This window comes from Gymnoscopelus microlampas (genome assembly GCF_963454915.1).
Source record: "Gymnoscopelus microlampas genome assembly, chromosome: 9".
NCBI classification, from domain to species: Eukaryota; Metazoa; Chordata; class Actinopteri; order Myctophiformes; family Myctophidae; genus Gymnoscopelus; species Gymnoscopelus microlampas.
The window spans coordinates 51,185,473-51,201,086 of record NC_139946.1 but is presented as its reverse complement, the minus strand read 5'-3'; positions in this window follow the sequence as shown (position 1 = coordinate 51,201,086).

The following is a 15,614-nucleotide window of genomic DNA, read 5'->3' as shown; positions in this document are numbered from 1 at the left end:
CTCTCCGCTAAGCGGCACAGGTGTAAAAAAAAGTGTGGCGGACCGTCCAGTGAGGTCAGAGGTCAGAAAAGTGCCGTTTACAGTGCGTAGCCTATACCAATTGGACACTGGACCGGAGACGGACACGTGTGCCAACACTTGTGACATACTCACGCGTTCGGGGAGACCCCCTCTACAACGCCACACTCTCCGCTAAGCGGCACAGGTGTAGAAAAAAGTGTGGCGGACCGTCCAGTGAGGTCAGAGGTCAGAAAAGTGCCGTTTACAGTGCGTAGCCTATACCAATTGGACACTGGACCGGAGACGGACACGTGTGCCAACACTTGTGACATACTCACGCGTTCGGGGAGACCCCCTCTACAACGCCACACTCTCCGCTAAGCGGCACAGGTGTAGAAAAAAGTGTGGCGGACCGTCCAGTGAGGTCAGAAAAGTGCCGTTTTCAGACAATAGTGGACACTGGACTGGAGACGGACACGTGTGCCAACACTTGTGACATACTCACGCGTTCAGGGAGACCCCCTCTACAACACCACACTCTCCGCTAAGCGGGAGAGGTGTATTTTGAAAAGTGGCGGGCCGTCCAGTGAGGTCAGGGGTCAGAAAACAGTCATTTTCAGACCCCCTCTAAAACATTTTTGAAATAGTGAAAATAGACGATTTGCATACAGATATACGTCAGAATCACTTGTCAGTAGTGTCAATTGGTCACCTGGTAGTACCAGGTGACACTTTGCCGACTGGGACTGTACGTGTGGGACTGGGACTATTTTAAAATAGTTAAAATAGGCGATACAAGCTCACAATGCGATTTACAATTTATCCATTTAGGCATTTAGCAGACGCTCTTAATCCAGAGCGATTTACAGTAAGCAAGGTAATACATCAAATGCATAGAAATAGTAATCTAGGATCATATGTAAACCAAGAAACATCAGTCGAACAGCTTCTTATCCCCCCAAAAAATCTATAATCTCTACATTGAAACTATTCAAACTATAGGATGGCAGGTCAACAATGGCCTGGCATCTGTCTACATAACATGGTATCTAATTACATTTTAGCCTTTGCATAAGCCTGCAAGCCTGCAATGCGTTGCTGTCTTCTATTTTTGCACATTTGGCACTGCTGCTACAGATTATCATACATGTTTTAAGAGGTTTATCATACATACCATTCCATCTGTACTTTAATTTTATTTCTGTTATCTATAATTTTAAAAAGACATTGGTTGTGTTAGCACAATCTCTGTAGAAACAGGTCCCAACATTTCACTGCTTGTACCTGTATTGAGTAAGTGACAAATAAATCCCTCTTGAGTTCTCTTTGAAAATGTCACACATTTTGAAATGGCTCCACATCCATTACCTGATTGATATTAAGCTGGTACACATGTAATAGACATGCCACTAAAAGTATGCACTTAAAAAGTTTATTTTCATTCATTATTTATATTCTTTATAATTGTGAATGTTAAAAATTGTGGGGTTCTGCTATAGTCACTTACCTAACGTCACTACATAGTCACTTACAAAACGTATACACTATTGTAAAGGGATAGTTCACCCAAAAAATGACTTATTTTCTATCAATTACACACCCCATAAAGCCTTGAATTCATGTAGATTTTTTTGTTTTTGTTGCATTCCTAAGCCAATAATTTGATAACCGGCGTAAAGATGCTAATGGTAGGAGACGCCATTAGCTGCCGCCGGTCATCATATTATTGGCTTAGGAATGCGACAAAAACTAAAAAAAATCACCATGGGGTGTATAATCAATAGAAAAAAAGTCATTTTGGGGGTCAACTATCCCTTTAATGTTAAATGACAGTGTTGTTTACTGGAGTCAAATTGGGGTTGTGTTAAATATACTGCAGTTCTCGCATTAGTTTATATAGTAATACCTATCACCGTCATTTGACTTTGACTCTGAGTGAGCAAGACTGTTACTTGAGTCAGCGTTTAATAGCCTATACAGCCAGCAATTGTTTCTAATTATGACAAGCACAATAACACAAAATAATAGTGTAGAAGAGAGTTGCAGATTTTCATGGAACTTGGTAGAAATGATCTCTAGGCTGCCCTATAAAAATGGCTCAAGTTCACAATCATGGTCACAGTCAATGTTACATCAGTCATATCTCAGGAACGGAGAGAGACACAGAACGAGATGTTGGTGTGTGCCTTTATTAATGGTATTGAAATTTTATACTGATGTCAAACTGGGAAACTGAAGTAGAAGCAAGGCTTGTCCATAGCCATGTCTGTTTTGTGGGAGTATCCACACATATCTATCAATAACTCCAGTGTCCAATTTGTATAGGCTATGCACTGTAAACGGCACTTTTCTGACCTCTGACCTCACTGGACGGTCCGCCACACTTTTTTCTACACCTGTGCCGCTTAGCGGAGTGTGTGGCGTTGTAGAGGGGGTCTCCCCGAACGCGTGAGTATGTCACAAGTGTTGGCACACGTGTCCGTCTCCGGTCCAGTGTCCAATTTGTATAGGCTATGCACTGAAAACGGCACTTTTCTGACCTCTTACCTCACTGGACGGTCCGCCACACTTTTTTCTACGCCTGTGCCGCTTAGCGGAGAGTGTGGCGTTGTAGAGGGGGTCTCCCCGAACGCGTGAGTATGTCACAAGTGTTGGCACACGCGTCCGTCTCCGGTCCAGTGTTCAATTTGTATAGGCTATGTACTGTAAACGGCACTTTTCCGACCTCTGACCTCACTGGACGGTCCGCCACACTTTTTTTTACACCTGTGCCGCTTAGCGGAGAGTGTGGCGTTGTAGAGGGGGTCTCCCCGAACGCGTGAATATGTCACAAGTGTTGGCACACGTGTCCGTCTCCGGTCCAGTGTCCAATTTGTATAGGCTATGCACTGTCCTCTATCTTTTTTTATGCTGTGTTTCCATGTTGTATATATGTTGTTAAATAATATACATTTTTAATGATTTTTTTCTGATTACATTTGTATTTGTATTGTATTTTAGTTTTTAAATAGGTGAGATCAACTTTATAAACCCCAAATTCTTCTTTTTTTTTAATCTCACCTGCACTATATACTATTATTATTTGTAACATATTTTGTGGTCTCTTTTATCATTGTTTATTTGCTTCTGCAATATATATGCAAAATACGATAGGGGTATCGCAACTGGCTCACCTTTACAGGTACTCGCCCCTGCGCCATCTGTGAGCCAGTGGCATCGCTCTCTCCGTCTCTCCTTCCCTCAAGGCACCGACGGGACTCTGCATGGCAGGGGCGTCCTCCTCCCTGAGCCAAGACTAGGCTTGACCGCATACCACAACTGGACAGGAGTTGGGTGGCTTCAGCAGGTTGTCAAATGGGCACCCCCCTTCACTGATGTTTCGTTGATTTAAGCCCATGACACCTCGGAGGGGCTCAACGGCAGATCCAGCGTCCTGGCTCTACCCCCGCTTGAACACCACCCAACTCTATGTCTTTGGTCCTTCAGTAGGTCGTCTCTGCCACCGCACCTCTCTTTGTATCCAGATCCAGCGTGAAGCTTCCTCTGCCCGTTTAGTAGTGTTTGCTACCAGCCGCTTCCTAGCCAGCCCTTCGATCCCCAGCAGTCCGAGGGCTCGCCAGAGTGACCGCCCAGCGAACCCCCTGCAGCCCACCTCCACCGGCAAGTTCCAGGCCTTCCATCCATTTTGCTGGCTCTCGAGGATGAGGGCTTGATATTTCTTAAGCTTGCGCTCATACGCCTCCTCTATCCTCTCTTCCCATGGTACCGTCAGCTCCATGAGCACCACCTGTTTGGTACCTTTAGACCACATTACAATATCAGGTCTCAGGTTAGTGTGGGCTATCTCCTCTGGGAATTTGAGCTGCTTTTTCAGGTCGGCCCGCATCTCCCAGTCACTTGCTGTGGCCAGGACCCCTTTGCTCCTCCCTCCTGCTGCAGAGCTTTCTCCTGCCCTGACAAACTGGATGAAGCGAGGCCCCTTAGAAAGCTGTCTTGCCTTTTTCCTCGCCTGCTCAACACCATCTGCCAATTGTGCGAGGATCTGATCGTGTCGCCACCGGAACTTGCCGTCTGCTAGGCTCGAGTGACATGAGGAGAGGACATGCTCGAGGTTAGCTATCTTTCCGCAGAGCGTGCAGCTTGGGCTCTCCACCAATCCCCAAGTATGGAGGTTTGATGGGGTCGGCAGGACATCATATGTAGAGCACAACAGAAACTTGATCCGGTGGCCTTCCATGCTCCAGATGTCCTGCCAGGTTAGAGCTCTCTCCCTCACACCCTCCCATCTAGTCCAGCTGCCTTGTTTGTTCATGGCCACAGCCTTGACATGCCGGCTTTCCTCCTCTGCCTTCCGCACCTCTCTCTGCACCAAGCCTCGCCGCTCCTTTGGGTCAGCTTTGTACCAGCTTGTTCTGGTGGAGCAGCCCAGACCCAGCCTTCCCTGGTTTACTGACCCAACGATGTCAGCATGATGCAGTCGATCCTCCGCCTCCTTCAGTGCTCTGCTGGCTGACCACTTTCGCCCTGTTCTGACAACAATGCCCGCCTGGCGCACTCTCTCATCGTTGCTGTCTCGTAGCATCATGGCCTGGCGTGTCTTTGTGGCCTTGTACTCCTCCACTACTGATGTTATGGGCAGCTGTAGCTTGCTACCTGTGCTGTACAGGCCAATGGAGCAGAAGCTTCTTGGGACGCCCAACCATCTCCTCAAGTAGGTGTTCAGCTTCCTCTCCAGCCCCTCAACTGTAGAGACAGGTACCTCATAAACCAGGAGTGGCCAGAGCAGTCTGGGGAGAACCCCATGTTGGTAGCCCCAGGCCTTATACTTGCCAGGCAGACCGCTCTTCTCCAGAGATGTCATCCAGGTTTCTGCCTGGCTAAGCATCTCCTTCACACTCTGCCTGTCATTGAGGTCTGCCCTGTACCACTTCCCCAAGCACTTCACAGGTTTCTCTTGGACAGTTGGAATGATGTCCGCTCCTATCTTGAAGCGAAACCGTTCCTGGACACGCCCCTTTTTCAGTACTAGGCTTCTGGATTTTGCCGGTTTGAACTCCATCCTCGCCCAGTTTGTGAGCTCAATCAAGTCCTCCAAAATCCATCTTCCTTCTGGCACTGATCTTGCCGTGATGGTGAGATCGTCCATGAACGCTCTTATGGGCAGCATCTGGGTGCCACTTGCAAGTACTGCACCCCGACGCAACTTCTCTGCTGACTTGACGAGAAGGTTCATCGCTGCGGAAAACAGAATCACTGAAATTGTACAGCCAGTGACAATGCCCACCTCTAGCCTCTGCCAATTAGTGGTGAATTCTCCGCAGGTGAAGCGCATGTTGAATCTGTCGAAGTAGTTTTGCAAGAGCTTTTGGAATCGCTCTGGGATGTAGTAGGTCTTCAAAGTCAGCTCCACTAGCTTGTGGGGTATCGTTCCATAGGCATTCGTTAGATCAAGCCACAGAACTGTTAGGTCACCGTGGTTCCTCTTTGCATCCTCGATGATCTTGGAGATTACGCTGGTATGTTCAAGACAGCCAGATACCCCTGGCATGCCACCTTTTTGAACTGAAGTGTCGATGTACCCGTTGTCCAACATGAAGGTGGTCAACCTCTTCGCCAGAATCCCCAGGAAGATCTTAGCTTCCACATTGAGCAGTGAGATGGTACGAAATTGCTTAATCCCTTTAGAGTTTTCTTCCTTAGGGATGAAGCACCCCTCAGCAACCAACCAATCGTCAGCAAGGAAGTTCTTTCGCCATGCCACTGTCAGTAGCTTCCAGAGTCGTTTCCTAAGCCTTTCGCAATGCAATAAACAATATTATATCATCATCATTTTCCAAGAGTGACCTGGCCTAGAGTCAGCATTATTACAACAATGGACAAACAATACAAAAACAATACATATATATATAACACACACAAATCAATATCCAGTTAAAGTGCAAAACAGTGCTAAGTGCACATTTAATGGGGGTCAATAGCCAATTTCAAACTGGAACAACCATTTAAAAAGACATACTGTACATCATAAATTTATTTTTTAAATACATTTGTGTCTTTTTTTTTTAAACTTGCCACTTAGAAGTGTTTTAGTATGAGCCATTTAAAAGGCATACATCATAAATGTATTTTTAAATTAGATTTGTGTCTTTTAAAAAACATAAAAAATTCACGATCTTATTTTGAAGGCAACCGGAACCCTTATTTCTGCTAGGTCGAAAACCGGAAGTCCAATTTCTGCTGACGGAACGGAGCTCTCTCTCTCTCTCTCTCTCTCTCTCTCTCTCTCTCTCTCTCTCTCTCTCTCTCTCTCGCGCGCGCGCATGCGCTCTCGCTCTTGCTCTCTCGCGCTCTTGCTCTCTCTCTCTCTCTGGTTTAACCCTAACCGTCTCTCTCCGAGCTCAGTAGTTCCAATCACTCTGCTGCTCCGTCCAGCTCCATTCATATTATCCCGGTTTTCAGACTCAGGGTGAGTTGATGAAATTAGGCTACTGTATTTATTTTTTGCAACACTGGCCAGGCAAGGCAGAGGGACGACAGGTGCAGCGTTATAAAGAGAAACAATTGTGTTATTTTATGTAATCGGCTTTAGTGTTTATCTTAAGAAATATATTATAGCCCATAGATAGGAGAATAGTACTGTAGACCAGGGGTCTTCAATGTTTTCCAGGCCAAGGACCTCTTGAGAGATGAAGCAGGGACCCCCCACTGCATATTGTATAAAATTGTGTTGCACGTTAAACATTTTCATAGATTTCATAGACAGCTTCATAGACTTGTTTGAGAGCACTATCAATGTGTTGGATTCATGTTAAGTTAACCACTTTGCAGCACGAGGCGTTGTGAGCTTGTAGATCTGCTATTTTCGGCTAATGTTCCCCTCAGAATAGGGATGCTAGGGTTCAAGTGGTTAATGTAACACAAATATTTGGCCCCTCTGTAGTAACACTGAGGATCCCCTAGGGATCCCGGACCCCCAGTTGAAGACCCCTGTGTAGACTATTGAGAATGTATCAGTGATGGTTACAAAAATACTCGTTTTCAGTTTGCTTTGTTTTGTTACATATAGACCACCGAAGTCCTGACGTCACTCGTTCATCCCCAGGTTCGTAAAGTAATTTCGCTATGGAGAATAACATTGGGTCATCATAGAATCGTCTCATACAAGAATTGTGGTCCAAAAATAAACAAACTGTCTCTGCATAATTGTCAGGGAGGAGGTTCTGTATCGTTTATGATAGTCAGTCACTTATATGTGACACAGTCTGTTTCTGGCGAAGATTTAACTAATTCGGCGGAAGTAACATTATCGTTTTCTCACCGTCAGTTGATGCTTCATTTCCATAAGAGTCAAACCGCCGGGGTCACTTGTTTATTTTTGGAACACAGTTCTTATTTGATGCGATATTAAAGACGTCTATGGGATTCAGAATGGGTGTGGAAAACCGCAAACCAGGTAGACAAACCAAGGATGTGTAAATTACGTCAGACTTCGGTGGTCTATACCTAGTCTAGCAGCCAGAATGATTATGCTCAACCTGTAATGTCAATTTTTGTGTGTGAGAACATTTAATCAAATATGACATTGACAGAGAAGTTGGTTCGTGTGTGCACTACTGCACTTGTTACCATTGACAGTAATGTGTTTTAGTATGATAATTGTAAAGAAAATAAAGTTGTTTTATGTTATTAGTGAGGTAGAGGCGCTTCATTGTGACCAGCACTCAACAATACACGCCTGAAAGGCAGATATTTGTGAGGGGCTTGTATGTGAGCTTACAGTAGGTTTGCATTATTATTTGATATTCTGTATAATGATACTGTGTTTATTTTATATTATCAAACCTTTCTTTGTTTTCCAGTACGATCGAGGACTGAAACTCTGGCTGCCTGCCTCTCCAAGACCCCATCTACTGCTGAGAGAGGAGTTTGTGCTGGATTTTTACCAAGACTGGTTGAGGCAGATATTCCCCTTGAGAAAGCTCCCACACTGGCTGCTTTTCTGCAGAAATACTGCAAGCAGGGAGGATCCCTTCCAGCTCTGTCCCACTTCCGCTCAGACTACCTGCTAGAGCTGTTACCTCAGTATGTGGAGGACATCAAGGGAGGACATCAAGGGTGGAGTGAAAGGCCATCTATGTTTTATTAGATGAGACAACAGATGCCTGTGGTCGCTGTGTCCTCTGAATTATTCGGCAACCTGTTGGCGAGCCATCTCTGGCAGCAGATATTGTGTTCCTTGAGAGAGTCAACTTCAACACTGTGTCACAGGCAGTCATCTCTTGCCGCAACAGCTACAACATCAACCTCAGTGACGTGTGGGCTTTTGTCACAGACTCAGCAAGCTACATGAAGAAAGCCTTCAACACCATTCTTCATGGCCTGTTCCCCAACTCCAGACACATCACATGTCTGGCACATCTCCTCAACAGGAGACATCCAACCCTTCTGCTTCCACTATCCATGGTCAACTCGACAACCTCTACATGTTTGAATACGGCTGCAGTGCAGGGGCTGAAGACTGGCGTCCTGGGACCAAAGCTGAGGGAGCTGGATCAGAATCAGGTTTATTGTCACATCACAGGTTTACAAGGTAAAAAAGTGGGTGAAATTCGTTTTTGTACAACACTCCCATCGCAACGTTAAATTCCGTAGAAAGAAGAGTGGGGAGAGAGAAAAAGAAGAGGGGTAGGGGGTTAAGTGGGAAGGGTATCAACAGAGAACAATAGAAGGCCAAAAACAAGTTATCTACATATTTACAAAGTACCTGAGATAAGAGACAAACTAAGGTGCCTGAGCATAGCAGCAATGTATGTATACTGTGCCTGATATACTTATAGACGCTAAGGTGCTTAGAGAGAAAAAGAGCGCAATAATAAAAAATCAAAAAAAAAGTTTGTGCATTATACATGGGGATTAAGGTGCAGAGGGTCAGTGCGTGTTCACCTAAGGGTGGACTGACCCTGGTATAATCCGCAAGTAGCTCCATGAAGGAGAGCAACAAAAAGTAATCTTTAGCATTTTGACTAAAGCTTTTGCCACAAAGAGTACATTTAAGCCCTTTCTCCTGTGTGTATCAACATGTGTTTCTTAAGATTAGCATTTTGACTAAAGCTTTTGTAAAAAACTGTACAACTGAACAACTGAAGGTTTTTTTCCCGCTGGTATGATTCCTCATAAGTCCAAGTCATTTTTCCTGGTATAATAATCCACAGGTGTGTTCAGGAAGAGCCAGAAAAGTCTGCAACCAGCTGGGCATTACCGCCTGTTGTCAGGCTGCTGAAAAGGCTCATGCTTCATTCAGCATTCTGACAGCAGCCGGGTTAAAACTACTCCAGAACCTGGTGGTAGAACTCTTGATACTGCGGTAGGTCCCCTTGCCCGATCGCGGTCGTTGTAGGGTTCTGAACAGTCTGTGACTTGGGTGGTACTTGTCCTTGATGATGCGCTTGGCTTTGACCACCGATCGCACTACTCGCTGTAGGTTGATCTTCTCTCGGGCAGTGCAGTTCCCATACCAGGCCGTGATGCAGCCTGTTAGGACGCCTTCAACCGAACTGTTGTAGTACAGCTTGAGGATGCGCTGTCCTACTCCAAGCTTATTCAGGCGGCGGAGCCAGTACAGTCTCTGCTGAGCCTTTTTCTTCACGTGTGTGGTGTGCGTCTCCCATTTAAGGTCCTCCTCGATGTGTGCTCCGAGGAACTTGAACTCGCTGACCCTTTCCACTGCAGCACCGTCGATGAGGATGGGCGCATGGTCTCTCCGCGGCCTCCTGAAGTCCACGATCAGTTCTTTGGTCTTGTCGACGTTGAGAGCGAGGTTGTTCTCCCGGCACCAGAGCGCCAGTGAGTTGATCTCATTTCTGTAGTCAGACTCGTCGTTGTTTACGATTCGGCCTATCACTGTCGTGTCGTCCGCGTACTTTATGATGGTGTTGGAGACATGTGTGGCTATGCAGTCATACGTGTACAGGGAGTAGAGGAGAGGGCTCAGCACGCATCCCTGGGGTGCTCCGGTGTTGAGGGTCAGGGGGTCAGATGTGATGCTGCCCATTCTCACCACCTGATGTCGGTTGGACAGGAAGTCCTGTATCCAGTCGCACATGCTTGGGTGTAGCCCTAGGTCTCTGAGCTTTTTGTCAAGTATTGCTGGGACAATGGTGTTGAATGCTGAGCTGTAGTCCACGAACAGCATACGTACATATTTGTCCTTCAGCAGCTTGTCCATGTGCGAGAGGACGGTGTGGAGAGCCATGGCAATAGCGTCGTCGGTGGATCTGTTTTTGCGGTATGCATACTGCCACGGATCCAGCGAGGCAGGTAGCGTGGAGCTGATGTATTCCCTCACCAGTTTCTCGAAGCACTTGCTGACGATTGGGGTGAGAGCGATAGGTCTCCAGTCATTCAGGCATGTCACTCTGGCCTTTTTGGGAATGGGCACAATGGTTGACATTTTGAACCCTGCAGGGACCACAGCCTGGGAGAGGGAGAGGTTAAAGATGTCAGCGAAGACACCCGCCAGCTGGTCTGCACATGCCTTAAGGACCCGGCCTGGGATTCCATCAGGTCCGGCTGCCTTGTGGATGTTGACCCGTGCAAAGGCTGTACGCACTTCTCTCTCCGAGATGATTAGAGGGTTCTCCTCTGCTGGTGTTGCTGATGCCCCCGCTTGGCTGCCGCGGTTGGAGCTGATCTCAAACCGGCCATAGAAAGTGTTCAGTTCGTTGGGGAGGGAGGCAGGCGGGTTCACCTCGCTTCTGGTTCTTGTTTTGCAGTCTGTCAAGGTGTGTACCGCCTGCCACGTGGATGAGAATGAGCATGATGCCTGCTCTCAGCTCTTCCAGAAGACCATGGCTAACTGCTTGCAAAGCTGCAGGCTGTGATGGAGAGACACCTCAGCATGGATCTCTTCAAAGCCCTCCCAGTGTTTTACCAAGCAATTAGCTGGTCTAAGAAAGTACATTCAGGACTATGTCCAGGTGGCCCCTGCCCTTACCCTTGTGTCAGCTGAGGAATGACATCGTTACATCCACATGGACTAGACTCACTAGAGTGATGCTGAATATGTCAGTCCTGTGGAGTGGAGTCTTTTCTCACACTACACTATGCTGCTTACACAGTACCAACGGAGTCTGACTGAACACAACATTACAATGATGCTTATTGCCAAATTCAACTATCGGCAGAATAACCCCCACTAACTGACTGACTGAAAGCCAGAGGCTGGCTATCTGGCTGGCTGACTGACTCACTCAGAATGCCTTACTGACTGACTGACTGAATGACTGACTGACTCACTCAGACTTTAATGGTTGTTAAATGTTGGCTTGTCTTGTATAGAATGTTAAATTTGTTCTTTTCAAATGCATAGACTTGCAGAAAAAAGGAAGTGCTTTGTATCCTCTCTTGAACAAGCACTATATCTGTTGTATGTATTTGTTCCCAATTTATTTATTGAACAAATTAATTAATGTATGTTTAACGATTATGTAAAATGTTTTCCTTTTAATTAAAAAATAATAATAATTAGCATCCATATTCTGGGGAGAACATTAGCCAAAAATAGCAGATCTACAAGCTCACAACGTGCCACAATGCGGCGCGCGATGTGAGCTTGTAGATCGGCTATTTTTATGAGAGAGAATTGGTGTAAAAGAAAGTACAGTTGCAACTCAGGTCTATTTGTCTTAGAATAGAGAGTTTAAGTAGTTAAAGTAAACTGTTCCATTCCAATGTACAGACTTGCATACATACAGAAAAAATAAACATCTGCGGTTTAATTATAAATTATTTTTATTTAAATTGTTCAAAAAAAATATCAGTTCTCTATAAGCATTTGCACTATACTTATGTATGTATTTATTACAGTATTTATATAATTCATTTATGTATATGTATGTTCATGTTGGACCCATGGTTATTGGTAAATTATTGTTTTCTTAGATTAATGTTTAATCTATGTTCCCTATGCATTTCAGCAGCAAATTTTAATTTTATTGCACATTTATTATTTGAATTGAATATGTACTAAAGAATGTTCATGAAGGAGTGAATTAGTATTGACTAGTATTAAAAACTGCTCAATTTAAGCCAAGTAGGACATTTATCAATAGTAGGCTACAGATTACAGAATATGCAAGGCATTCAATAAAACATTTTATTCACAATGTAAGTGCAAGCTCTTGAAGTCATCTCTTTTAAGAGCTTGAATCCTCTTCACGAGGCTACTACTGCACAAAGATTAGTACATTTTTCGTTTTGGTGAAGAACATTAAAATAGTAGATATGTAGAGATATACGGTATGTATGTATAGACAGTTCACAATATAGTAGTATAATATAGCATATAGTAAAGTATAATATTAGTTTAGATTAATATAGGCATATGTTATTATGCTTGTCACAATCTAGCCCAACATGAATTGATTTAATAATGCAAACCAAACTGTGACCTCTTGTAGTTAGTACAACTGTTCAGTCAAAGCTATATAGGTATTCATGATTCTCAACCCTGGATACAAAGAAAGACCACTAATAATATAATAATTAAGTATAATGGTTCATTGACATGTATACTAGGATACAGTATGCCCCAGACCTCTTTCACAGCACAACAGAACAGATTATCCACTGGCATGACTTTGTCTAGGCAGGTACATTTTCGTCTGAGGAGTCCAATAACCCTTTCAACATGAATTCTAACATTCGCGTGTTCTCTATTGTCCTGTGGAGAAAGCTGTTTTCCCCCCTTTTGTAAAGGCTGGTGTGACTAACCATGCCATGACAGATCCTACACTATCTGCAATGTTGAATCCTCTGACCAGTACAGTACACAGTCTCCAGGAAAATCTGATGGACGCTGGTGGTGACGCTGATCAAACTGCTGGGCTTTTGAGCAGTAGGCACGGCTTTGTTGGTGGCCAGCGTCGTGCTGCCTTGCCTGGAGTGACTCTGCTTGTAGCGAGGGTTCTGCTGCGACAAGCTGTGTTGGGAGCTGCCTGGAGTGCAGCCAGTGTCTGGAGAGCAGATGGTCTTAATTAGACTCCTTGGAGGTGTTTCAGGTGATTACTTGCAGATGGCTCAAAAACACCTGAGAATAAAATAAACAGGGAATATTACTGTGATAGTACAGACTGGTAGGATATTTAACTTTTAGATCATTTTCTTCTGCTTAAATAAGACAACACTGCATGCTTCAATTTAGGGATGTCCGATTTTATCGGCCTCCCGATATTATCGGCCGATATTAGCATAAAAATTGATATCGGGAAAATATCGGTATCGGTTTTTGAAAAAAAAAAATTTTTTTTTTTTTTTTTTTTTTTTTTTTTTGCTTTATAAATAAGTTACAGGAGTTCTTACTGTATATGGTGTGTGTGATATGAAATTTGAGCTTACCCTAATCACAATAATCCCTGCATATATCGGTATCGGTTGATATCGGTATCGGTAATTAAGAGTTGGACAATATCGGTATATCGGTTATCGGTAAAAAAGCCAATATCGGACAACCCTACTTCAATTAAATAATACATAAAGCATTGTCATTATCTAGTTAAAATGCTGTGGTTTCATTGACCCATCTGGTTTCAGAACAAACCACTCCACTGACACATGCCTTCTCTATTTGAACGACTCTATCAAACAAGAGATCGAAAAGGGCAAATATTGCGGCATGGTCATGCTGGACCTCGAGAAGGCCTCTGACACCGTTAATCACCCAATTATGATCAATAAGCTCAAAGCAATAGGTTTTGATGACACGTCAGTGAACTGGATGAGATGGTGGAAGTAAACGGCACCCAGTCCCCCCCCCCCTCCCAGTGACTTGTGGTGTTCCTCAAGGAAGTATACTAGGACCCTTACTGTTCCTGATATATGTGAATGACATGTCTTCAGCCTGCGACTGCAACCTGTTCCTGTTCGCAGATGACTCGGCCCTGCTAGTCTCGGACAGGGACAGGCTGCAGGTTGAGAAAACTCTCAGCTCGGAACTCAACAAGATCTGCATCTGGCTCTCCGACAACACGCTTTCATTACACCTGGGTAAAACGGAATGCACCATCCTCTTTGGGTCCACTCCTAACCTTAGAAAGGCAGAGAGTTTCACGATCAAAGCGGGTGATGATATTATCAAAAGAAAAAACGAAATTACCTACCTTGGAGGCTGACCTCTCTGGTGACAAAAATGCAGAAAAAACGATCAAAACGGTAAAGGAGTGTAAAACCCTACTCTCTTTCAAAACTGCCCTAAAGATACACCTTCAGGAGGCTGCAATTGGAAAATGGCCCCTGTCTAAGTCCTAACCTAACCTACCCCCCTACCCCCTACCCCCCCCCCCCCCCTCTCTCCTTCTTCTTTTGTACATATTTCTCACTCTTCATACCAGTAACCTGTAAACTGATTGTATGACATTCTATAGTAGTTGTGTATAACTGTCTGTCTCTTATATGTCATCATGATTTGTGTGCGTGGGGAACTCATTTGAAACAAGCTCAGTGCTTTTATGAGTCTTCCAGTTTAGTAGACCTCGTATTGAGAATTTGTACTTCCATGTAGGCCTACTGTTGTTCTCATGTCTTACTAAATAAAGTACATCAATCAACCAACCCTGGTTCTAATGAATTTCAACAATATGCTCAATTTAAAATACACAACTCACGTTACCACGCTTTGACTCAGTCGCTCAAATGGGCCACAAGCACCTTCCTCTGGACTCTTGCAGCGCAGCACCTACATGGGACCAGTCCTCACACAGTCCAGACTTGCAGTCACAGTGTGCGTCAAGCACCGCCCCAGTGTGCTCTGCCATGATCCAGGGAGAGGTTGGCTTCTCCCTTGGTTGCTGTGAGTGCAGCACCTGAGAATAGAGTATTACTGTGATAGAACAGACCGTTAGGGTATTCTTTTCTTCAGCTTATATAGGACAACACTGCATGAGTGCAACAAAAAAAATCAAATAATATCTAAAGCGTTGTAATTATATCTAGTTAGAATGCTGTGGTGTTACTGACCCTGGTTGTAATGTAACATTTTGACCCAGTCTTGTACTGTAAGACCCTGCTTGTAAGACCAGCCACTGTCAGGCATGCAAACAGCCCCGAGGTGAAAAAAAGGTGACAACATGTTGTTTTCTTTTGGCTCAGGTGTCACACAATTGCCCTATTTGGGTTCAAAAAGGTGACTGTAGCTGAAAAGTGACACTTTTGCATGTCTGCGTATGAAAAGTGCTGGGTAACTAGGCTAGTACTTTTTACAGGTGTTTTTTTCCCCTATGAAACTCTCAAAGAACAAAGCTTGACTATCTGCATGCCAGCCACAATGGACAGACTCGACTTTCATTTATTATTTTGGGTCATTAATAATGCCCATATTTGGGCTTTGTTTACGTCTGACTTCTTTGGGGCACACAGTAGTTTAGTAAGTCCAGAGCGTTAGAGTTCTCTCTAAGTTAAGAGAACTCACTAACGCTCTAGAACAGGGCTAACAGAAGCTTAGAGGGGGCGGAGTCTTGGCCCGGCCCCCTCCCTACCCGTAACTTTGTATAATAATGTAAATGAATGATTGATAATTAAAAAACAGGTCAATTTCCGTTTTCCATTCATGTAGATGAAAG